Here is a 25966-nt window from a genome sequence, read left to right on the forward strand (position 1 = left end):
CGAGTGGTTTTCCTTCTCCAGAGTCATTGGGCAAGTCTCTCACTCCTGTAGAGTGTAAGTTTTTATGATCAATAGGCTCCTCTCTCTTGCCTGCAGTGTAAGTTTTTAAGATTAGAATGGTCCTCTCTTACAAAGTCTTATAATTAGCGGGATCCTCTCTCTTTTTCTCTCCTGTAGAGTGTAAGCGCTTATGATCAGCAAGGTTCTCGGTCTCTCTGATCTCCCTCATGTGTATTTTCGGGCAATTACAAGTTTTCCAATATTGAGAAACAATGTGTTTGTTGCAAATTGAATTGTTTGGGAAAATTTGGCAAAGTTGGCAAAATCGAATTTGAAAAGATTCACTGATCTCTTCTTTTATCACTGTTAATATACTGCATATTGCCAGCTACATTAAATATCAAAATAGACTGAAAAATCATGTATAGGATGGGTTCACACTAATATAGTGCTCTCAACTGAGCACTACATCAAGATTTTTGTCATCACATAAATATACCCCAAAACAGGATTCTGACAACAATTTCAATGTAGTCCCTTGGAGCCATTTATTTCACTGAAGCTAAAAGAGTCAAATAAACACTCTATGGTCACCTTCCTGCCAGCATTAGATTTTTCAGACATGCACAAAACTGTTGCATACCATATACAACATTTTTGTCCATATTTGAAAAAATAAATACTGCCAGTTGTTGTTCAAAGTGGCTCAGTTGACTTAATTGAAGTAAATAGCTCTGACGGGGTTCCAATTAGAATTTTGTATCTTAGGGGTTCAAACAGAAATCCTTAATGTAGTGCTCAGTAGAGAGCACTTGTGTGTTAGGGGTCGAGTTCCCGCTTCTGCACAGGGGGAATCTCAAGCCACCTCCGCTGCGGTCTCCCATTCTTGTCCAGCCGCAGTGGAGTCTGCTCAGCAAAGACGTCAGTCCCAGCGTTTTGCTCATTCTCACTCTGTTCTGAGAGTTACTGCTGCTTCTCCAGTCTCTGCCATTAAAGTCAGTGCTGGTCAGCAGCAAGCGGACTTCTCTGGGACTAAGTCCTTGTCTGCACGTACTGAGCATGCCCAGGGTAAGATCTCCCGTTGGAGATCGAGGGTCATGTGCTCAGGCTCTGCAGCACATTCCATTGGTCCTCTTGGCAGGTCTTGGAAAGGCAAAGGTGCTGTGGCCACTTCCTGTGCTGCTGCTATATAAACTGCGCATGACCGCACGGCCATGCGCTAGTATTGTCTTTCAATCGCTAATGTGTGTATGTTGTGAGTGCAAGTCGTCCTTGGATACCCCTACCCTATTGAATGACTGTTCTCGGAAGGTGTATGGCTGCTACCTAGCGCCCGACTTATCCTACAGCACTAGTCACACATTATAGCGTCCAGTTGCTGTGACCGCCAGTACGGCGCCGTGCACTTCCTCTGTGCTTTCCTTACCCAAGCCTGGGTGGTTAGTGGCGTTCGTCAGTGCGGCACTGCATGCACTCTTGTGCCTTAATATTGCTCTTCAGTCTCCTTACACACCCAGTTGCGGTGTTGTGCCAGCAAGGGTCTAATCGGACTTCAATCCTAGTTGGGGTTGAGTTCGCTGACTACTTGCTCGCGCTTTAGGTGCGGTACCGCGGTCCTGTGGCTTAACAGGATTGTTTCTTTCACGCTGGGTGAGGTTAACCCATGCGTGTATACTTTAGTGTACCGCCATATAGTCTGCTAATTGCTAGCAGCAGGTTTTCACCTGCACGGTGGACCCCGGACTGCGAACGCATCTATACCATCTGTCTTGGTGCGTTCCGCCAGTCCTAACAGAATACTAGCGCCAGGGTCTGGCTAGTAAAATAGCGGACGACCAGCGTTTACAGCGGTACATCCAGCAGCTGGAGGGAAGGTTGGCGGCTCTTGAGCGTTCAACCTCAGCTGTGGATGTTACTGCTGTCGCTGTTCAGGCTGCAAGTGTGGCTGCAGCTACCTTGTCCACTGCCGCCCCTGTACCGACGCTATCTCGCCTCCCGCTACCAGAGAAATTTTCTGGTGACAGTAAGTCCTGTAGGGGTTTCGTGAGTCAGTGCTCAATACATCTCGAGCTTCTGGCCTCTCGTTTCCCTACAGAGCGGGCTAAGGTGGGCTTTATAATTTCCTTATTGTCGGACAGGGCGTTGCAGTGGGCTACGCCGCTGTGGGAGCGTGGCGATCATGTGGTGCAGAGTGCTCCGTTATTCCTGAGCACTCTGAAACAGGTCTTTCTAGGACCTCGTGTCACCCATGACACGGCGCTCCAACTGTTGGCACTGACTCAGGGCTCGTCCTTGGTCAGCCTTTTTGCCGTCCATTTCCGCATTCTAGCATCTGAGCTGGAGTGGTCGGATAAAGCCCTTATCCCTATATTTTGGAGGGGGCTGGCTGACCACGTTAAGGATGCTCTGGCCACTAGGGAGATTCCCGCCACACTGGAAGAGTTAATAACAATATCTACTCGCATCGACCTCCGTTTTCACGAGCGGAGGTTAGAGCGAGCCCTGTGTAGGCAGAGGTTTCGGCTGGCTCCCACCTTCGCCAAACCTTTGGAATCTCCAGTCCAGGCTCCTGAGTTCCAGGAAACTAAGGTGGTGTCACAAGCGGGATCTAAGTCCCAGACCGCTCGTGCACTCCAGGGTTGCCATATATGCCAACAGACAGGACATCTTGCCACCAGATGTCATCAGCGGTCGAGGAAATGTCAGCGTCTAGTGGTAGTAGGTGGAGGTGCACTAGACACTGCGACGTTTGCCTCCAAATTGTCCTTTAAGGGGACAATTACCTTTGGCTCATCCTCCCACTCGGTAGACCTCTGCGTGGATTCTGGGGCGGAGGGCAATTTTATGTCTTCTGCCTTCGCCCAACGTCACGCAATACCCCTGGTTATGCTATCTCAACCATTAACGGTACGAGTGGTGAATGGGTCGACACTCCCCGCACAGATAACACATCAGACCATCCCTATTACTCTGTCCATGTCGCCATCCCATCAGGAGATTATTTCTCTGCTCATCATTCCTGAGGGTATTGATGAGGTCCTGTTGGGGATACCTTGGCTACGGTACCACTCTCCTCACATCGAGTGGTCCTCAGGCAGAATTCTGGGATGGGGTGAATCATGTGGGGGTAGGTGTCACCGAGAGTGCGTTCAGGTTGCTACTACTGAGGTACCCGCAGATCTATCCTCTCTTCCCAAGCAATATTGGTCTTACGCAGACGTGTTCTCCAAAAAGGCGGCGGAGACCCTTCCGCCCCATCGCCCCTATGACTGTCCTATCGATCTCTTTCCTGGTGCGGAGCCTCCCCGGGGTCGAGTTTATCCATTATCTCTCCCGGAGACGGAGGCCATGTCTCAGTACATTCAAGAGAATCTGGCAAGAGGGTTTATCAGGAAGTCAGTGTCACCTGCTGGGGCAGGGTTCTTCTTCGTGCAGAAGAAGAATGGGGAACTACGTCCATGCATAGACTACAGGGGTCTTAACGCTATCACCGTTAAGAACAAGTATCCTTTGCCCTTGATATCCGAGCTCTTCGATAGGCTTCGGGGAGCTAGAGTGTTTACTAAATTAGATCTGCGGGGCGCTTACAACCTGATTCGCATCCGTGAGGGGGACGAATGGAAAACGGCGTTTAACACCAGAGATGGGCACTATGAGTATCTGGTGATGCCTTTCGGGCTCTGTAATGCCCCAGCCGTTTTCCAAGACTTTGTCAATGACATCTTCCGGGATATGCTTTCCACCTCAGTTGTAGTCTATCTGGATGATATTCTCATCTTTTCTCCAGATATTGACTCCCACCGGAGAGATGTTAGCAGAGTCTTCGACCTCCTACGGGCAAACTCTCTTTACGCTAAGTTGGAGAAGTGTATGTTTGAGCAGGAGTCTTTGCCGTTCCTGGGCTATATCATCTCCGCCCAGGGATTGGCTATGGATCCTGCCAAACTACAGGCTGTGATGGACTGGCAAGAGCCCCATTCTCTTAAAGCGGTGCAGCGCTTTATGGGGTTCATTAACTATTACCGCCAGTTCATTCCCCACTTCTCAACTCTGGTAGCTCCCTTGGTAGCCCTGACCAAGAAGGGAGCGAATCCTAAATTGTGGTCGGAAGAGGTCTCCAAGGCCTTCACTTCTATTAAGTCCCACTTTGCTAGCGCTCCCATCTTACATCATCCCGGTGTGGATAAGCCATTCCTAATGGAGGTGGATACCTCATCCGTTGGTGCTGGAGCAGTCCTCTATCAGAAGGATGCTCAAGGTCGGAAGCATTCATGCTTCTTCTTCTCTAAGACCTTCTCGCCAGCGGAGAGAAACTACTCCATCGGGGATAGGGAGGTGCTAGCAATGAAGTTGGCCTTTTCAGAGTGGAGACATCTTCTGGAAGGTGCGCGGTTTCCCTTCCAGGTTTACACTGACCACAAAAATTTGGTCTACTTACAAACAGCCCAGCGGCTAAATTCTCGCCAAGCCAGATGGTCCTTGTTCTTTTCCCGGTTCCACTTTTCTCTTCATTTTCTCGCCGGGGAGAAGAATATTCGTGCTGATGCTCTCTCTCGCTCCCTTATGTCAACTGAAGAGGAGGAAGAGGAGCCTCGGCTTATTGTTCCTTCTGAGAGCCTGAGAACCGTAGCGCTGGTTTCGCTTGAGTCTGTGCCTCCGGGCAAGACTTTTGTGCCCATTAATTTGCGACCGGAGGTTCTCTCTTGGGCTCATTCATCCAGAGTGGGTGGACACTTTGGGACAAAGAGGACATCTGAGCTACTGGCGAGGACGTACTGGTGGCCGCATATGGTCCGGGACGTCAGGGATTATATTCTGGCGTGTGTCTCCTGCACCAAAAATAAATCTCCGCGTCAAAGGCCAGCTGGGTTGCTCTATCCCTTGCCGGTGGCAGATAGGCCCTGGGAGATGGTCGGGATGGACTTTGTCGTGGGTTTGCCCAAGTCTCGCGGCTGTACCATCATCTGGGTCATCACCGATCATTTCTCGAAAATGGTGCATTTGGTGCCGCTACCACGGTTACCTTCTGCACGGGCCTTGGCTGCGTTGTTCATTAAGCACATCTTCCGCCTACATGGTATGCCTGACAAAATTGTCAGTGACCGGGGTCCCCAGTTTGCGTCTCGGTTCTGGAGAGAGCTATGTCGTCTTCTCAGTATTGAGTTGAATCACTCTTCCGCTTATCATCCCGAGACGAATGGGTTGGTAGAGAGGGCCAACCAGACCTTGGTCACATACCTGCGACATTTTGTTTCAGCCAGGCAGGATGACTGGGCATCCTTGCTATCATGGGCAGAGTTTGCGCTGAACAATGCCGTAGCCGACTCCACTGGACAAACCCCATTCCTCCTCAACTATGGTCAGCATCCACGGGTACCTGTGCCTATGCCCGTGTCTTCCGCAGACTCCAGGGTGGCAGACTGGGCTGTGGAGGCACGGGATATTTGGGACTGCACTCAGGATGCCATTCGGGCCTCTAAGGAGAGAATGAGGTCCTCCGCCGATGCTCATCGGCGCCCCGCTCCGACCTTTGCTCCTGGCGACTTGGTGTGGCTCTCCGCCCGTAACATCAGGCTGCGAGTTGAGTCCACTAAATTTGCTCCTCGCTACTTGGGTCCCTTCAAGGTCCTCGAACAGGTTAATCCTGTGGTCTACCGTCTGGCCCTTCCTCCACGCCTTGGTATCACCGACACCTTTCATGTGTCCCTCCTTAAGCCCGTATACATGTCCCGGTTTTCTGAGTCATCTGCCGGGACATCGGGTTCGTCTACGGACGATTTCGAGGTGAACGCTATCTTGGGGTGCAAGGTGGTACGTGGCAAAAAAATTTTTTGGGTGGACTGGAAGGGTTACGGCCCTGAGGATAGGTCCTGGGAGCCTGCTGAGCACATTCGGGCTCCGCAGCTCATTGCTGCCTTCGAACGTAGCAAGGCCCAAGTAGGGGGGGGGGCCCTAGGAGGGGGGGGTAATGTTAGGGGTCGAGTTCCCGCTTCTGCACAGGGGGAATCTCGAGCCACCTCCGCTGCGGTCTCCCATTCTTGTCCAGCCGCAGTGGAGTCTGCTCAGCAAAGACGTCGGTCCCAGCGTCTTGCTCATTCTCACTCTGTTCTGAGAGTTACTGCTGCTTCTCCAGTCTCTGCCATTAAAGTCAGTGCTGGTCAGCAGCGAGCAGACTTCTCTGGGACTAAGTCCTTGACTGCACGTACTGAGCATGCCCAGGGTAAGATCTCCCGTTGGAGATCGAGGGTCATGTCCTCAGGCTCTGCAGCACATTCCATTGGTCCTCTTGGCAGGTCTTGGAAGGGCAAAGGTGCTGTGGCCACTTCATGTGCTGCTGCTATATAAACTGCGCATGACCACACGGCCATGCGCTAGTATTGTCTTTCAATCGCTAATGTGTGTATGTTGTGAGTGCAAGTCGTCCTTGGATACCCCTACCCTATTGAATGACTGTTCGCGGAAGGTGTATGGCTGCTACCTAGTGCCCGACTTATCCTACAGCACTAGTCACACATTATAGCGTCCAGTTGCTGTGACCGCCAGTACGGCGCCGTGCACTTCCTCTGTGCTTTCCTTACCCAAGCCTGGGTGGTTAGTGCGGCACTGCATGCACTCTTGTGCCTTAATATTGCTCTTCAGTCTCCTTACACACCCAGTTGCGGTGTTGTGCCAGCAAGGGTCTAATCGGACTTCAATCCTAGTTGGGGTTGAGTTCGCTGACTACTTGCTCGCGCTTTAGGTGCGGTACCGCGGTCCTGTGCCTTAACAGGATTGTTTCTTTCACGCTGGGTGAGGTTAACCCATGCGTGTATACTTTAGTGTACCGCCATATAGTCTGCTAATTGCTAGCAGCAGGTTTTCACCTGCACGGTGGACCCCGGACTGCGAACGCATCTATACCATCTGTCTTGGTGCGTTCCGCCAGTCCTAACAGAATACTAGCGCCAGGGTCTGGCTAGTAAAATAGCGGACGACCAGCGTTTACAGCGGTACATCCAGCAGCTGGAGGGAAGGTTGGCGGCTCTTGAGCGTTCAACCTCAGCTGTGGATGTTACTGCTGTCGCTGTTCAGGCTGCAAGTGTGGCTGCAGCTACCTTGTCCACTGCCGCCCCTGTACCGACGCTATCTCGCCTCCCGCTACCAGAGAAATTTTCTGGTGACAGTAAGTCCTGTAGGGGTTTCGTGAGTCAGTGCTCAATACATCTCGAGCTTCTGGCCTCTCGTTTCCCTACAGAGCGGGCTAAGGTGGGCTTTATAATTTCCTTATTGTCGGACAGGGCGTTTTCACCTGCACGGTGGACCCCGGACTGCGAACGCATCTATACCATCTGTCTTGGTGCGTTCCGCCAGCCCTAACACTGTGTTTAATGTTAGCCCAGTTTTAAACCTAATTTACACCTAAAGGTAATTGTGAATAAGCATTCTTAAAACACTCATTTTATGAAAAATTTGCAGTGTAAACAGGCTGCTGATCAAATGATTAAGCAAAGTACTCATTCATCCAGTGAAATGATTTTTTTGTGCAGTGCAAAAAAATCATGATTCTTGGGGGTGCATCATAATGTGTAAACAGGGCTTGCACATCTGAGAATCATGGTAGCCTATGTGCACTTAGTGATTTATTACAAATCACTCTGTGCGCATCATTTGCTTTGGTCTGCCTGGGTCTGCCTGTGTGAAAATGCATGGATTGGTTACGGGTTACGGATTGGCAGCTGCAATGTGCTGCTGGTTAGTCTGAGAAAATGGTGCCTTAAGCAATAATGGTCCTCACATTCCTATTGACAGTTAATCTGCCTTGATAGAAAGGGAATGATTTTTTAACACAGTTGAAATATGGAATTTCGTTAAAACTTTTAAGTGCCAAATATCTCCAGTAAGATAATGGCATTGGGTAGCAAAAGATTCAGTTTCTCAGATACCAGGTATGAGGGGAATGTCTTGCAGATACCATAGACCTTTTCTGAGTAATAGATTACTTTTCCCCCATGTAGAAAAGCAATAATCATAGATCATGCAAATAGGTTTTATGCATAAAGGATTTTCTGTGAATGAGAATATTGATTGCCCATCTTTATGGAAACGCTATCAATATCGGAAAGCTAAAAGTTCAACTCTTAACACCCTCCTTATCATTTATTGCAGGGACCCTTCATTTTTGACCAGACTCAGCACAGTACATTTGTCACTATCTGTACCTGCGGATGCAGTGGAATTGCATTCATTTGAAGCTGCGAAGATCTGCAATATCATGCCTCAAAATATTCAGTGCTTATAAATGCTAAAGAAAGCAATTTTGTCAACCAGTTGGATTGTTGCTGGTGCCAGAAGCCAGATCCCCACCAAAAGGTATGCATTCAATGTAAAAATCTCAGAAAACATTTTAAGCCTATGTAGTAATGATCAAACAACTTCGAGCTGAATTTACTAACATTTGCAAACAATTTTATATAGTTTAAAATAGTATTGTGCAATTTATTGCCGAAGATTGCGTCACTCATAGTAAGAGCTCACATGACGTCAGATGTGTCAGCATGGAATTCCCCGTAATGCCTTGCCGCTATCACATCACATAATCTAGCCAATCAGGGGAGGTTATCACTGGCACTGCAAAAAATGTGGGCAGGCAAAGAGTGGCCATTTTAGAATTTTATAGCCTAGGGATAGGAGGTCAGAACAAACAGCTCATCATTACTAATCTTTCTATATAATCATCTAAGGGTCACTTCCGTCTGTTTGTCTGTTTGTCTGTCACGGAATTCCCATGCCACTGATTGGCTGGCTCCGACCAATCAGCGACAGGCACAGTCCTGCCACGAATTTGACCTTCCCTACTCCCCTCCAGTCAGTGCCCCTCCCTACTGCCCTCCAGTCTGTGCCCATAACGGTTTAGTAGTCCGTTAAATGGACTGCGTTACGCTGCAGCATAACGCGGTGTGACGCAGTCCATTAATGCTGCTATTAACCCTGTGTGACCAACTTTTTACTATTGATGCTACCTATGCAGCATCAATAGTAAAAAGATCTAATGTTAAAAATAATAAAAAAAATAAAAAATCATTATATTCTCACCTTCCTGCACCTTTCCCGCTCCTCGCTACGCTTCGATCCCAAGAATGCATTGCGGCAATGACCGGAGATGACGTAGCGGTCTCGCGAGACCACTACATCATCACGTGTTATTGCCGCAATGCATTTTTGGGACCGGAGCGTTGCGAGGAGCATCGCTAAATGCCAGGGCTGGATCTGGGGGCTGCCGGAAGGTGAGTATATAACTATTTTTTATTTTAATTCTTTTTAAAAGGGATATGGTGCCTACATTGCTATGTACTACATGGGCTGTGTTAGATACTACATGGGTTGTGTTATGTACTGCATGGGCTGTGTTATATACTGCGTGGCCAGTGTTATATACTATGTCTTTGTGCTATATACTACATGGGCTGTGCTATATACTATGTGGGCTGTGCTATATACTATGTGGCTGTGTAATATAGTACGTGGCTGTGCTATATACTATGTGGCTGTCTTATACACTATGTGGACTGTGTTATATTCTGCGCGGGCTGTGTTAGATACTACATGGGCTGTGCTATACACTGCATGGGCTGTGTTATATACTGCATTTCTGTTCTATATACTAAGTGGGCTGTGCTATATACTACGTGGCTGTGCTATATACTACGTGGCTGTGTTATATACTACGTGGGCTGTGTTATATACTACGTGGGCTGTGCTATATACTATGTGGGCTGTGTTATATACCACATGGGCTGTGCTGTATACTACTATACATATTCTAGAATACCCAATGCGTTAGAATTGGGCCACCATCTAGTAGGGATATAAAGGCTTAATTCAGATTGTATTGTACAAATGCAGCACTGATGAACATAGAAAATGAAAGTGATAGTCTTAATCGATTATTATTAATACACCATGGGCATCATTATTAGTCAAGTGAGTATTTTGACCATGTCATCATTTTTATGTAGATTTTACAACTCCACGTTGAATAAATATGAATGCTTATTGGTTGAAGCATATCAAGAGATGTGTATTTGTGTAATGAGAGAGGGAGAGGCCTAAATATATCAATACTCTTTATCAAAGTGTACAGAATTATTAGGAAGCTTGTTTTCCTCAGGAAAAATGGTTGTACAGCTAAATTATTTTCCATCAGTAACATCTATACATATACAAGTGATATTGATTTTTCCAGACTAGTGATGGAGTTGGAAAATGCAATAACATGACATTTAATATTTGGTGCGACCATACCACAGTGTGAACTTATCTTCAAAAACATTAGATTTTTAAGGGGGCTACGCATTAAAAATCAACCAACCGCTCACCCTCACTTGCTTGCTGCCCAGTTGAGAGACCTTGAAGCCAAACTTGCCGTTATCCCATCCAAAAGAATCTTAAGGGATATTGTCTCTACTCGTTTGCAATTAAAAGACATTATTAATTATAAAACTGAAAAAATGTTACTTTACAGTAGACAAAAACATTATGAAAAAGGAAAGAAATCTCACACATTATTGATGAGGCAGCTCAGGGATGACAAAAGTCAGTCTTCAATATATGCTATCAGAGATAAAAAGGGAGCAATAATATATGATCCTGTTAAAATCGCAAATATTTTCCAGGGATATTTATCTAAGCTACATAACTTACCAAGCAATCTGCCTCCTGGCCCAGATGAGGGGATGGGGGTTGTGCTATCCTTTTTCCAAAAGTGCAATCTTCCCTCACTTACTATAGAAGCTTTGTCTTCTCTTAACAGGGGGATTTCGCAGGAAGAGGTGATGGATGCCCCTTCTCTTCTTCCCAATGGTAAATCCCCCGGTCCGGATGTACTAACGTATTTCTACTATAAAACATATTACACTATACTAATCCCCCACTTAGTCAAGTTATTTAACAAATTTTGACAGGCTCGCCAATATTACCCATTATGCTTCACTCTTATATTACCCTTATCCCTAAACCAGGAAAGGACTCTTTAGATCAGTTTTTCTCAACTCCAGTCCTCAAGACCCCACAACAGGTCATATTTCAGGAATCCTTAGTATTGCACAGGTGATAATTTCATCACCTGCTCAAGCATTAATTCCATTGCCTATGCAATACTAAGGAAATCCTGAAAACATGTCCTGTTGTGGGGTCTTGAGGACTGGAGTTGAGAAACACTGCTTTAGATTGTGCCAACTAGAGGCCTATAGCCCTACTTAATGCAGACTTAACGTTTTTTACCAAACTGCTGGCTCTACCGTTGTCCACTCTGCTTCCCCATTTAATTCATAAAGACCAAGTAGGTTTCGTTACATGCAGACAGGGGGAGATAACACGAGAAAGGTAATTGACCTTATTGAAGTAATCAGTAGAATGGAGAAGGCAGCACTTTTACTTAGCTTAGATGCTGAAAAGGCTTTTGATCGCCTTGGGTGGTCATTTATGTTTAAAACACTGGTTCATTTTGGCATTTTGTAACCTTTTATTACCTCCCTAAAAAGTCTGTACAGTGTACAGTGTACACACATCCATGCATTGTCTCAGCCTTTTTAAAATCTTTAATGGCACCCGTCAATGCTGGCCACTTTCTCTGTTACTCTTTGATAAATGTATAGAGCCATTGACTGCGGCCATCCGCCTTGATCCAGACATTAAAGGAGTTATAATTAGAGATAAAGAATTTAAACTGTCTTTATTTGCTGATGATGTGCTCTTAACTCTGAGGCTATGTGCACACGTACAGGTTTTTTCGCGTTTTTTTCGCGTTTTTTTGCGCTAAAAACGCTATAAAAACTCATTAAAAATGCATACATTATGCATTCTATCATTTAGAATGCATTCTGCATGTTTTGTGCACATGGATGCGTTTTGTTCCGCGAAAAAAACGCATCGCGGTAAAAAAATTAGCATGTTCATTATTTTTGCGGATTTTCTGTGTTTTTCCCGCAATTCTATGCATTTGGGAAAAAACGCACAAAAAACGCACCAAAAACGCGTCAAAAACGCATCAAAATCGCGGTTAAATCACAGTAAAAATGCGTGCAGATTTCTGGCAGAAATGTCCGGTTTTTGTCAGGAAAATTTCTGCAAGAAATCCTGACGTGTGCACATACCGTGACCAAGCCACATACTACCCTCCCCAGTCTACATTCACTTCTAAAACAGTTTGGCCAGCTCTCTGGATATCAAATTAACAAAGCAAAAAGGAGGCTCTTCTCCTTAATATTCCAGACAGGTTATTAAGCTCCTTAAAGGGTAATTATAACTATAAATGGCAGGCTACCTCCCTGAAATTTTTGGGAGTGCAGCTGACCTTTAGATACAACTTATCATTCAAACATAATTACCTCCAATTGTTTTTGGAATTGAATCAACTACTTAAATGGAATAACTTACCATTATCCCTATCTGGAGGAATATCAGCGGTTAAAATGACCATTCTTCCAAATCTACTATCATTATTTGAGACCCTCCCCATTGTGGTCCCCTACGGAAACCTGAAGGGTATTCAGTCGTATATCATCCACTTTATCCGAGCTCATAGAAGGCACAGGATCAAAAAACATATTATGTTAGCTAGTAGAGATAGAGGAGGTTTGGGTGTCCCAGATATCAACAAATATTATTGGGCAATTCATTTGAGATGTATCTCAGCCTGGTCTGCACCTAGAGCATTTTTTAGGTGGATGGAGACTGAGAAATTGTGGATGGCTTTGGTCCATCCCAACTCGTATCTATGGGCAACTACCTCAAATAAACTTGACTTGCACACGTTGGGACCAATAGCTTTCACTAAGGGAATTTGGAATACCTGTATGAAAAAATTCCCACTGATGTCGAGATGCTCTCCCCTAACTTCCTTTTTGCTTATCTCCAAACTACCAGATAGCTTTAGGGGGAACTTGATTAAGTTGTGGTTTGATAAGAGACTTTTTTGTTTTGCTGATATAGTTGATAGTCACTCTAGGTCCTTGTTACTTTTTGATTAGATACAATCAGGTTTTGATTTACCGTCAAACTCTTTCTATCAGTATATACAAATTAGGCATTCTATACAGTCTCTTTACTCCTCCTTAACAGTTTCTATACGAACTTGCTATGAGAGACTCTGCAGGGCGGGAGTATCGACCAAGGGCTTTATTTCTGATATCTATAGGATTTTATTAGACCCATGTCCAGAAGTGTCTCCAAGACACTCCTATAAGGACAGGTGGGAGGGTTTCTTGGGGAAATCTCTTTCTCTGGATGTGTGGCAGGGTGTCTGGAGGAGGGCAGCTAAGACTTCCACTTGTTACACATATAAGGAAAACCAGTTTAAATTGCTTATGTTTTGTTACCACACTCCTTCATTATTACATAAATGTAATCTTAATATATCTAACCAATTTTGGAGGTGTGGTTCTGATGATGGAGATCTAACCCATATTTTTTTCTTCCATTAGACCCTAAATTCTACTTGCTCAATATTCCCCCAGTCCAGATTGGAAGTAGGACTCAGCGAATTCTTGTATATCTGACCATAACTGCGAGATGTTTAATAGCAAGGAATTGGAGGCTGGCTTATTCTCCATCACTCAATGAATTATATTTCAAGATACAGGACATACGAAATATGGAGCACCTCACAGCTTTAATAAATAATACATTTGAAAGTTTTGATGCAACGTGGAATCTGTGGGACGTATACTGGGCTCAGAAGGCCTAACAATGGTATTTACCCAGCAAAATGTACCATCTTTCCCAGGGACCTCATCTCCTTCCCTCCCTCGTGTTTCACTGTCTTGTCAATCCTATTTCTTTCTATTTTATTTGTCAACTGATTTGCATTGAATGTTTGCATTTATTATATCTTGGTGTGATTCCATTCTGTAAATTTTGAAAAATCAATAAATATTCAGTTATAAAAACAAACAGCCAACCAATGTTTTCATTGGTGATTTTGAATCACAGTGAAATAATGCTCTTAACACTCAAATTGATAAGCCTTAGAATTCAACAAGAAGAAATTAAAGTAAAAGAAGAAGCAGAAAGTACTGTTTCCTCCATACAAGACTTTTTGAAGACATTTTCCTCTGATTCCCAATTTTTCATCCCCTGTCTGTGTGGTTTGTGCTATCCATTTCACGTCATTCGCATACCTCCCTGGGTGGTGGTGGGACGAGTTTCAGTGTGCATTCAGGAGCATAATAATATTGGAAACCAAGGCCACTCCAACTTCAAGAGTACTCCTGGGACAGGAATAGTGATGGTCCCAGCTCCAGTGACAGTTGCAGGACCCCTCTCCCTTACTTCGGACTGGCACATTGTGACAGATATGATCTATGATTTTGACTGGCTGCCATACCCTCAGACACATGTTCAGCCTCTGCTGTGCAGGGAGACCGGCGCCTATCACATAGCTGCACTGGTATTGCTCACCCTGTCCATGACTCCAAACAATTGGCGGCTCCCTTCTCTGCTAGGAACCTGCATTTCCTTGGCAGGTCTCCTGGAAATTCTCTTAGAAGGCGTGCCCCACTTCCTGCACCTACTTAAAGCAGCAGGGCACCTGTTCTCTTTTGAGGATGTTTGTGCTGTGATGCTCTGTGCATAAAAGGCATCCTCCCCTTAAGGGAGGTGCCTGGGCATCGTGTTCATTCTGTTGATCATAGCCTTCTGCTCAGGCCACACTCTGCTGTGCTCTGCAAACTGAAGTTTGTTACTTTCGTTATACTAATGCCTCTGTCTCCTTAGAATCCTCTGCTGGCAGTTCTCTATTCTGGATCCTTCTGGACTCTCCGGTTTCTACCCCAAGCTGACCAAGCCCATCCTCACGAAACCATTCAGATATCGCTGCCGGCTGGATCAGCCTTTCTGGGATTAAACAGAGCTTCCTGGATTCTCTCCACTGACAGAGCCAGTAGTCCACTGTCTTGTTAATACGGTCTGTACGGGTCGTCCCTCTGGTCTGGGTACCGTAGCATATAAGCCACCTGGTGTTGCGATGGGAGAATTCTTGTATAGGGGTACACCTTGCCCGGTGCTCCACTACATGGTTTAGTGTCATGGTCCAGAGGTTTCTCCTCTCCCTTTTTGTCAAGCTTCCTTTAAATAAATACCTTTGGTTTTTGGAAGCTCATTCTCCTGTGCCTTGTGTACCGGGTATACACCTACTACTGCACCATCAGTGGTCTAGTGAGTTGTCTATACATCCCCATGCTCTGTGGGTGTAACAGTATGCCCAGGCTATGGACTTCACTGATACCCGATACTCAGTCCAGAGAGACCTGGCTACGCTTTGTCAAAGCCAGGATCGGTTAGTGGCCTTCATGCAAACCTTAGACACACAACTGTCTTCTCTGACCCAGTTAACCGAGCTCCATTAGGAACTTAATCACCAACGTGAGATGCAGACCCACTTGTTGTACTACATGACCTCTGTGGATGACTGGCTACCTAAGGTACAGCTGGTTGCTGCCCTTGCAGTCCTTCAGCCTCCGGTACAGCATCCGATGGTTGTGCCTACCACGGAACCCTGTCCTCGTCTCTACAAGCCTCTTCATTACTATGGTGGCCTAAAGTTGTGCAGAGGATTTCTGAACCAATGCTTGCTGCATTTTTGTTTACTGCCTCTGCATTACCCAACTGACATGGCCAAGGTGGCTTTCCTTGCCTCTCACCTTGAGAGAGAGGCTTTAACCTGGTTCAACCCCCTAATAGAGTGGAATGATCCCATGGAGCTTGACCACATAAAGGTGAAGAGGAATCAGCAGGAAGTGATGCCCCCTAGGAATCTGTATCCTTATGGTGGACGCTCTGCCCCCCGGTCAATGCATTGAAACTGAGAGGCCTGAAGAACTCATCTGTCTAGGACAGGTAAGGGAGGCCTCCTTAGGTGAGAATAATTCCTCTCCTCCACTAACTATATCCATACAGGTGATCTTCGGAAAGGTGCAGTTCTTCGAGATGGCCTATTTGGACTCTGGGTCTGGGGGATATTTCATCAAGCAAGCTATGGCCAGGCGGCTCGGGATACCAACCGTTCCTCTGCAGCATTCCCGGCGCATCATCTTCGTAGACCCCTGAAAAATCCCATTCTGGGTACCACCATGGAGGTGGAGCTTCAGATTGGAGCACTTCCCAGGGAGAAGATTATTTTCTGTGTTACCAAATCTGTCTCCACAGTTTCTACGAGGTCTTCCGTGGCTGTGCCTCCATGAACCTATCCTGGATTGGCTGTCTGGGGATGTCCTTCGATGAGGTCAGTCCTGTCACGATCACTGCCTCAAGCCAGTATGGCCTTATTCTATCCCTCAGCCTCCAGCAGCTTTACCCGGGTTACCTTCTGCCTACTGGTCCTTCGCAAATGTGTTCAACAAGAAGGATGTCGAGACTCTTCCCCCTCACTGGCCTTACGATTGTCCCATCAATCTAATCCCTGGATCTACTCCGCCTCGAGGTAGGATCTACCCTCTTTCTCGCACTGAGACTCAAGCCATGACAGATTACATCAAGGAGAATTTGGCTCGAGGGTTCATCCAAAAGTCCTCCTCTCTGGCTGGAGCTGGGTTCTTCTTTGTCAAGAAGAAAGATGGGTCTCTTCGCCCGTGCATCGACTACCGTGGTCTCAACCTTATAACTGAGGTTCTAGGATTTTCACCAAGTTGGATCTTCATGGGGATTACAACCTCATCAGGTTACGATCTGGGGATGAGTGGAAAACCGCCTTCAACACATGAGATGATCACTACGGATATCGGGTGATGCCCTTCGGGTTAAGCAATGCACCCCCCATCTTCCAGGAGTTTGTCAATGATGTATTCCGTGACCTGCTCTATGTTTGTGTGATGGTGTATCTGGATGACATTCTGGTGTTTTCTCCCGACTTACCAACTAACAGGATGAATGTTCGTCTTGTTCTTCAACGATTGAGGGAGAATTGTCCCTATGCAAAGTTTGAGAAATGTCTGTTTGAACACAGGTATTTACCCTTTCTTGGCTATATAATTTCTCATACAGGTTGTGAGATAGATCCAGAGAAAGTCTCCACCATGCTAAAGTGGCCCTGATCTGAGGGGATTAAGGCCATACAGCGGTTCCTGGGACTCGCTAACTACTATCAGCAATTCATCCCCCACATCTCCTCTTTGGTAAGACCACTCACCGCCTTGACTTGTAAAGGTGCCAAACCTTAGGATTTGGCTCTTGAGGCCGAGTCAGCTTTCGCCTGCTTCAAACAAGCCTTCTCAATTGCCCCGGACCTTCACAGACCAATGATCAACAAGCAGTTTTTCCTTGAAGTGGATGCTTCGTCATCCGGAGCCGGAGCAGTTCTCACATAAAAACTGCCTACCGGTAAGATGGTGACCTGTGGTTTCTTCACCAAGGCATTCTCGCCCTGTGAATGTAACTACTCAATAGGGGATAGAGAGTTACTGGCAATTAAGCTTGCCAGCCGTATAAGAATGGCGATATCTGCTTGAAGGTGCAGTTCATCCAGTCATCATCTACTGATCATAAGAATCTGTCCTAACTTCAGTCTGCCCAAAGACTCAACCCTCGCCAGGCTCATTGGTCTTTATTATTTGCTCGGTTAAATTTCTCTCTCCATTTCCATCCTGCAGGGAAATCAAAGCTGAAGGGCTTTCCAGGTCCTTTCTGTCAGACGACCTTGAAGAGGAGCCTCAGAATATCATTGAACCATCTAAGATGATTACGGCGGCTCCAGTCAGGCTGTCCCAGCTTCCCCCTGGCAAGACACTAAAACTGAAAGTGATGAAATGCCAGTGTTACGGTATGTGCACATGTAGAATATTTAAAAAAAAATAAAAAAATAAAAAAAAGGTTATACTTACCTGCAGACAGCCGATCTCCTCAGCGGCGTCCGTTCCTATAGATGGTGTGTGTGTGCAGGACCTTCGATGACGTCGCGGTCACGTGAGCGGTCACATGAGTGGTCACGCGACCAATCACAAGATGGCAGCGTCATCGCAGGTCCTTCACACAGAGCATCTATAGGAATGGAAAAGAGAGCATGCACCGATGAGAGGCGGGAGGACTCCGGGGCCATCAGAGGGTGAGTATATCACTATTTTTTATTTAAATTCTTTTTTTTAACAATTATATGGTGCCCAGTCCATGGAGGAGAGTCTCCTCTCCTCCACCCTGGGTACCAACCGCACATAATCTGCTTACTTCCCGCATGGTGTGCACAGCCCCATGCGGAAAGTAAGCCGATCAATGCATTCCTAGGTGTGCGGAATCCCCGCAATTCCGCAAATTTAATGAACATGTTGCTTTTTTTCCCGCAATGCGATTTTTTCGCGGAAAAAAAAGCAACATTTGCAAAAGAAATGCGGAATACACTTTAAATAATAGGAGGTATATGTAAGCATTTTTTTCGCGTCTTTATCACGTTTTTATAGCGAAAAAACATGAAAAAAACACGAAAAATACTGAAAGTGTGCACATGGCCTTAAGGTACCTTCACACTGAGCAACTTTTCAACGAGAACGACAGCGATCCGTGACGTTGCAGCGTCCTGGATAGCGATCTTGTTGTGTTTGACATGCAGCAGCAATCTGGATCCCGCTGTGACATTGCTGGTCATAGCTAGAAGTCCGTAACTTTATTTGGTCATCAGGTTGGCGTGATTCGACATGTTTGACAGCAAAAGCAACGATGCCTGCAATGGTTTTTCATGGAGCTAACAACCAGCGAGAACGATAAGTACGTCACTGGATCGCTCCTGCATCGTTCAGCTGTTGCCGATGTTTGACATCTCCTAGCGACCTAAACAGCGACGCTGCAGCGATCGGCTCGTTGTCTATATCGCTGCAGCGTCGCTTAATGTGACGGTACCTTTACACTGGGGTCATTCTTCTAAGCTTTCCAGCCATGCCACTCAAAAGAAGATGTTACAGCTGAAATCTTGACACTACTGGTGGTCCACTTTGCACCATGATGTTCTGGACTTCTTTAAAGCCTGTCCCTACTCTGCTCATAATAAAAGACCCAAGAAGCTGCCAGCCGGTCACTTCCTCCTGCTCCCAATTCCGTCTGCTCCCTGGCAACACATTGCCATGGACTTTATCACGGACCTGCCAGCTTCATCCGGTTGTTCAGTAATCTGGGTTTTGGTTGACCGGTTCTCCAAGATGGGACACTTCACTTCGCTATCTAGTGTTCCTTTCGCTCCTAAACTTGCAGAACGCTTCATCCAGCATGTAATTCGGCTTCATGGACTTCCGCTCCACATTGTTTCTGACAAAGGAGTTCAATTCATCTCACGATTCTGGCCGTCCCTCTGTAAGCTGTTGGATGTCACCCTGGACTTCTCTTCAGCCTATCACCCACAATCTAATGGCCAAGTGGAGAAAGTCATCAACAACTATCTATGACACTTTGTGAATGGTCAACACAGCAGACTAGGCCGGTCTGCTGCCATGGGCAGAGTTTTCTTACCACAGCCATGTCGGTGAGTCCTCCTGTAACTCCTTGTTTTTCATTGTTTATGGACAGCGTCTTAGGATCCTGACTCCAATGCCTCTCACTTCCGGCAATCCTGCAGCTGAGTCCCTGGCCAAGGATTTTATGAGGGTCTGGACAGAGACCAGGGCCTCACTGGAGCTGGCATCGGTTCGAACCAAGGAGCATGCGGATAAGAGGTGTTGGGATCTGCCATGTTGCCAACCCAGAGATAAGGTATGGCTGTATTTCAGGCACATTCATCTTAAGATTCCTTCTTATAAGCTGGCTCCTCGTTGCATCTGTCCCTTCGCAGTGCTCCACTGAATCAATGATGTGTGCTATTGTTTGAAGTTGCCAGCCTCTTTACGGATCCATAACTCCTTCCATGTCTCCCTGCTGAAACTGGTTGCTCTCAGTCGCTTCATCCAGGATCCAGGTTATTTTCCTTTTCCTGTCAGTGCCGAACACATCTATGAAGTTAAAGACATCCTGGCCATGTAGAGAAGAGGTGGCAGGTCACTCTTTCTGATTGACTGGAAGGGATACGGTCCTGAAGAGAGATCCTGCGAGCCTGAGGAGAACATTAATGCCCCAGTCCTCCTTAGGAAGTCCCTGGAAGAGTTGAAGAAGGGGGTGGATGAGGGAGGGTACTGTCATGCTCTCAGCCGCAGGTCCAGTCTCTGCTGTGCAGGGAGATCGGTGCCTATCACACAGCTCCACTGGCACTGCTCACGTTGTCCATGGCTCCAAACAATCGGCATCTCCCTTCTCTGCTAGGAACCTGCATTCTCTTGGCAGGTCTCCTGGAAATGCACTTAGGAGGAGCGCCCCACTTCCTGCACATATTTAAAGCAGAAGGGCACCTGTTCTCTATTGGGGATGTTTGTGCTGTGATGCTCTGTGCATAAAAGGCATACTCCCCTTAAGGGAGGTGCCTGGGCATCGTCTTCATTCTGTTGATCGTGGCCTCCTGCTCAGGCTACACTCTGCTGTGCTCTGCAAACTGAAGTTTGTTACTTTCGCTATACTAATGCCTCTGTCTCTTCAGAATCCTCCGCTGGCAGTTTTCTATTCTGGATCCTTCTTGACTCTCCGGTTTCCACTCCAAGATGACCAAGTCGCTCCTCACGGAATCATCCAGATATCGCTGCCGGCTGGATCAGCCTTTCCGAGATTACACAAAGCTTCCTGGATTCTCTTCACCAACAAAGCCAGTATTCCACTGTTTTGTTAATATGGTCTGTACCCTCTGGTCTGGGTACTGCAGCATTTAGGCCACCTGGTGCTGTGATGGGGGAATCCCTGAATAGGGGTACACCTTGCCCAGTGCTCCACTACATGGTTCAGTGTCATGGTCCAGAGGTTTCTTCCCTCAGGCACCTTTTCTTTTTGTTAAGCTTCCTTTAAATAAATACATTTGGTTTTTGGAAGCTCATTCTTCTGAACCTTGTGTACCGGGTATACAGCTACCACTGCTCCATCTGTGGTCTAGTGAGTACACTAAACATTCCCATGCTTTGTGGGTGTAACACAGGCATAGATATTAAAAATCCTGTCAAGAGTCTAGATATAGTCTAACAGCAGGGTATAATAATTATAAAAATCCTTGCAGAGTCAGTTTTTTTATCTGATTTTGAGGAAACGGATGGTAGCACAGATTCCCTGCAAAAATTAATTAGCCTCTAATCAAATTTTGGGGAAAAACTTGTCGATCCTGTAGAATTTTAATTAAAAAAGATGAATTCATGTCTAGTGATAAGTTAATAAAGCATGTATCAATAAATGTACTTAGATATTTTTTAAAATGATGTCTTTTTTTATTCCTGAAGGCCATAGTTTTGTTTTACCTTTCAAACCTAAACTTCACAGTGAAGTTTTATTTAAATAATTTTATTATAACACTAAATTGCTAGCAGTATTTTAATATGGTGTTATTATAAGATATATTTGGAAAATTATAGCATTTTATATTTTTCTACCAGTAGATAACCTTGAAAAGATGTGAGGAATACAAAATTTCTCACTACTGCCTAAAAGCAATTTATTCGCCAGCAATAATAACCTAGGCTGCCTATCAGTCATATAGTGTACACTCGCTGTGTTACATATTGCAGCCTGTCATTGTTTAGTTTTAAATCATGCTCTGATAGTTATGGAAAATTGTAGGAAATGTTCATTATAATACCCTACACATAAATGCTGTCAGTCATCAGTCAGACCTGTCAACTTACATTAGGTTCTACCAGTAGATGACACCAGTGAGTGGAAGCATAAAACTAAAGAGATTATTTAAATAGGGTGATTTTTTTACCACAACTAGTAGTCTTCCTATGATAATTATATTATTAATAATTTTAATATATATTTCATAGTTACATCATTAGCGTAGTTGAAAAAAAAGACATGTTGTCCATCATGTTCAACAGAAGAATGGGAAGGAATAATGGGAAGGGGAATAGGTACAACAATGATACATTACTGTAACAAATATACCCTAAATGAACATTTTTTTCCTTTCTGATCTCGAGTGTTGTTAGACTAAATCAAGATTCAGAAAAATAATTTTAAGAATTTACATTATTTCCTTCTGAAAATGCATCTAACTCTAACATCTCATTTTTTTTTATTCAGCATTTCCTCATGTGACCAACTTGTGAGGTATTCTTAATTACAATTTGCCAATGAAAGCAACTGATCCCTAACTAAAGATGGTTAAAGGGAATCTGTCACCTCATTTTTTGCATATAAGCTGCTGCCACTGCCATTAAGGGCTTATCTATAGCATTCAATATTGCTGTAAATAAGCACCGGATGAAACCTGAAAGGTAAGAAAAACAAGTTAGATTATACACACCCAGGGGAAGTCCGATGCGGTCCGGGTCCCACTGGCATCGCAGGTCCGGGCCCGGCACCTCCCATCTTCATGCGATGACATCCTATTCCTTGCTTCTGTCGTGGCTCCTGCATAGGTGTAATTCTCTGCCTTGTTGAGGGCAGAGCAAAGTACTGCAGTGCGCAAGCGCTGGGAAAGGTCAGAGAGGCCCAGCACCTGCGCACTGCAGTACTTTACATTGTCCTCAATAGGGCAAATCAGTACGCCTGTGCAGGAGCCGATGCAGCTGCAGAAACAAGGAAGAGGACATCATTGCATGAAGATGGGAGGCACCGGACCCGCAACGCCCATTGGACCCAAACCGGGACCACTCATGGGTGAGTATAATCTAACTTGTCTTTCTTATCTTTCAGGTTACATAGGGGGCCTATCTACAGCATTATAGAATGCTGTAGATAAGCCCCTAATGGCTGTGGCCACAGCTTATATGCGAAAAATGAGGTGACAGATTCCCTTTAAAAATTAACTTTTAATTAACTATTTAAAGAATAAGATTAAAGATATGACAGTCAGTGTGTATGAGTGGACATCGGGATATAACCCCTTTTTTCGCTATGCTCACAATATCGCTCACTATGCTCACAATATGCTCACAATATTTCGCTATGCTCCCTATATCCCACACTAGTGAGTATTGATAAGTATTAGCTTGCTGTGGCCACTAAAAACTGCTCTCTAATATTGTTGCCAATAACACAGACTGACTGAAGCTATTAAAACCTAAAGCCACGCCAACATGTTTCACCAAGAACCTGCATCATCCGGGGATGATCAATTAGGGATCAATTGTAATTAATATTAATGCCCTACGCTGACTGGGTGGACAGGAATTTTGTCTGTTTGCATTTTCAACTTTGAGGTAGGCTCACTCTTATGCTAAGGCCTCATTCAAAAGTAAATGATTTACCAAATAAGTAATAAATTGTATGTGTTTCATCAATGTTTTCAATCTCAGTTTCATCAAAGCTTCCAGGTTTCCTTTTTTCCCAACAGTTTGTCATCATTTTTTATGACCCATTTGTTTACTCTGACTGCAAAATTGCTCAGCTTGATTAACTGATCAAGAAGATTTTTCAGGCCTCCTCCCATGTTTCACACCTGAATGCATTTGTTAGCAAATATATTGTTAGCAGTAAGTCTGCATGATGTTCTCTGCTGTGCATCACATAAGTGTACCACTTAAGTGTGCTGCCCTGAATTAGGTCAGAATTTAATGATGCCTGCCCTGAATTAGGCCAGAATTTAATGATGCCTTTGGAATTCACATAGTAATCTTCCACCACCGCTCTCTAAACAACATGTTTATATCTCCTTCATAAATATGTGTGACTCTGCAGCTTTTCCAAACCCTGATATTATTTTTGTCTTTGCAACTCACCCCTGGTATATTACTACCCCACCCCAATTTTCTTTATAACCCATTTGTTTACTCCTACATCTGACTCAGCTTGATTAACTGATCAAAAGGTGAGTTTAGGCCAGCCCCCCATGTTTCACATCTGAATGCATTTGTTAGCTAATATATTGTGAGTAGGGTTGAGCGACTTTTAGTTTTTTAGAGTCGAGTCAGGTTTCGCAAAACCCGACTATCTCAAAAGTCGAGTCGAGTGGAATTGGCCGATTATCGCGAAAAGTCGGGGATCGACCGAAACACGAAACCCAATGCAAGTCAATGGGGGAGCATAGTCGGCAGTGGGTGGAGGCCAGGAAAACACCTACAGTGCCCATTTTAATGGAAAAAACATCCATTCTTGTTACTGAAGCTTGTCAATCTTAATTTACCTTATAATAATAGTAAGGCATTGGAAATTGGGGGTCATTTGGCTAAAGTTGTGGGGGGTAGGGCTGGTTCAAGTATTTAGTGGGCCCAGGAAATCTGGAACACGTCACGGCAGTGGAGCAGGGAGAGGTAAGTATTTAAACTTTGCAAGTGCTGTGATCCTGAGCAAGCAGGGGGGGTTCAATCGTTGGCATTGGCACTGGCACAGGGCCCCTCAAAGTACGGCGGTGTGTTTGCACGGTGGGGGCGCCTCCCACCGGCAGCAACCCTTTTGCGTACTATGAGGGGCCCTGTGCCAGTGACGTTGCCAACGAGTATTCCCCCCCCACCTGATGAAGGAACCTGCACTTTCATCTGCACCTTCCTCTTTGTCCCCGTGTTAGGTGGTATGGTATGCGGGAAGGGGAACCTGACTTTCAGCAGGGTCACATTTTGGCTGTGTAGTGTGCACTGGGAATGTAGCGTTTTGGGTCAAGGTACCAGCAGACTCATCTATCACTGGCTGGGCAATGGGCAGGATGAGGAGGAAACACAGATATAGGCCCAAAGAATAAAGTGGGCTAAATGCAGTTCAAAATTGGTAACAGGACTAACCAGGGGGCATTGCTTTGTTCAGTGGAGTACAACTGTAATGAGAGGCTGACACAGTGAGTAGGCTCAAATCAGTAAGTAGGCTAAATGCAGTTCAAAATTGGTAACAGAAGTAAACAGGCGGCACTGATTTGTTCAGTGTAGGAGAATATCAAGGAGCGGCAGACACCGTTAGTAGGGCCAACAAAACAAGTAGGCCAAATGCAGTATTATATTAAAAACAATTTAATGAGTGCCTGAAGATAGAACCTAGGGAAAGGCAACCTGGAGAACACCTTGGAGCGGAAGACACCGTTTGTAGAACCCAGGCCCAACTTGTAGGCCTAATGCAGTGTTGTTTCAACAACTACTTAACGAGAGCTTCAAAGATAGAAGCTAGGGAGAGGCAACCTGGAGAACACCTTGGAGCGGCAGACACCGTCCCTACAACCCAGACCCAACTTGTAGGCCAAAGGCAGTATTGTTTCAACAACTACTTAACAAGAGCTTGAAGATAGAAGCTAGGGAGAGGCACCCTGGAGAACACCTTGGAGCGGCAGACACCGTCTCTAGAACCCAGACCCAACTTGTAGGCCTAATGCAGTGTTGTTTCAACAACTACTTAACGAGAGCTTCAAGATCGAAGCTAGGGAGAGGCAACCTAGAGAACACCTTGGAGCGGAAGACTCAGTTTGTAGACCACAACGAAACTTGTGTCCCCAATGCAGTTTTATAATTCTGACAAGCTGAAAATCAGCCTTTTTTTTTTAGAGGAGGACAGCTGTATTAAGTGGCACAGATAGACACTGCTAGTAGGCCTTACACCACAAAGTAGGCTCACTGCAGGATGAAAAAAAGTTACATGGGTACACGGTCGGCATTGGTGTGGTCAGCGGAGGACAATTGGAAATAGGGACCACAGACAGACTTAGTAGGCCTAAAATAAAAAAAATAGGCTCAATGCAGTTTGAATTATCTTGCAGGGGTACACAGGCAGCATTGGTGTGGTCAGCGGAGGACGATTGGAAGGAGCGTCTGACACAGTTAGTACTCCCAAAAAATAAATAGATGTTAATGTTTCGCAAAACAACAAAACCAAAAAACAAAAGGGTAGCATACTTAGGTACAGGGGTGGGCTCCTCTGCTGAGTTTCAGACATAGTAATTTGGCGCTAAGTATTTACTGGTGTCAATTTAGGACACTGACCCTGACTATTTTAACTAGCATCATACATGTCAACAAATTGGTATTGTCAG

The sequence above is a fragment of the Ranitomeya imitator genome, chromosome 1 (genome assembly GCF_032444005.1).
Source record: "Ranitomeya imitator isolate aRanImi1 chromosome 1, aRanImi1.pri, whole genome shotgun sequence".
Taxonomy (NCBI): Eukaryota; Metazoa; Chordata; class Amphibia; order Anura; family Dendrobatidae; genus Ranitomeya; species Ranitomeya imitator.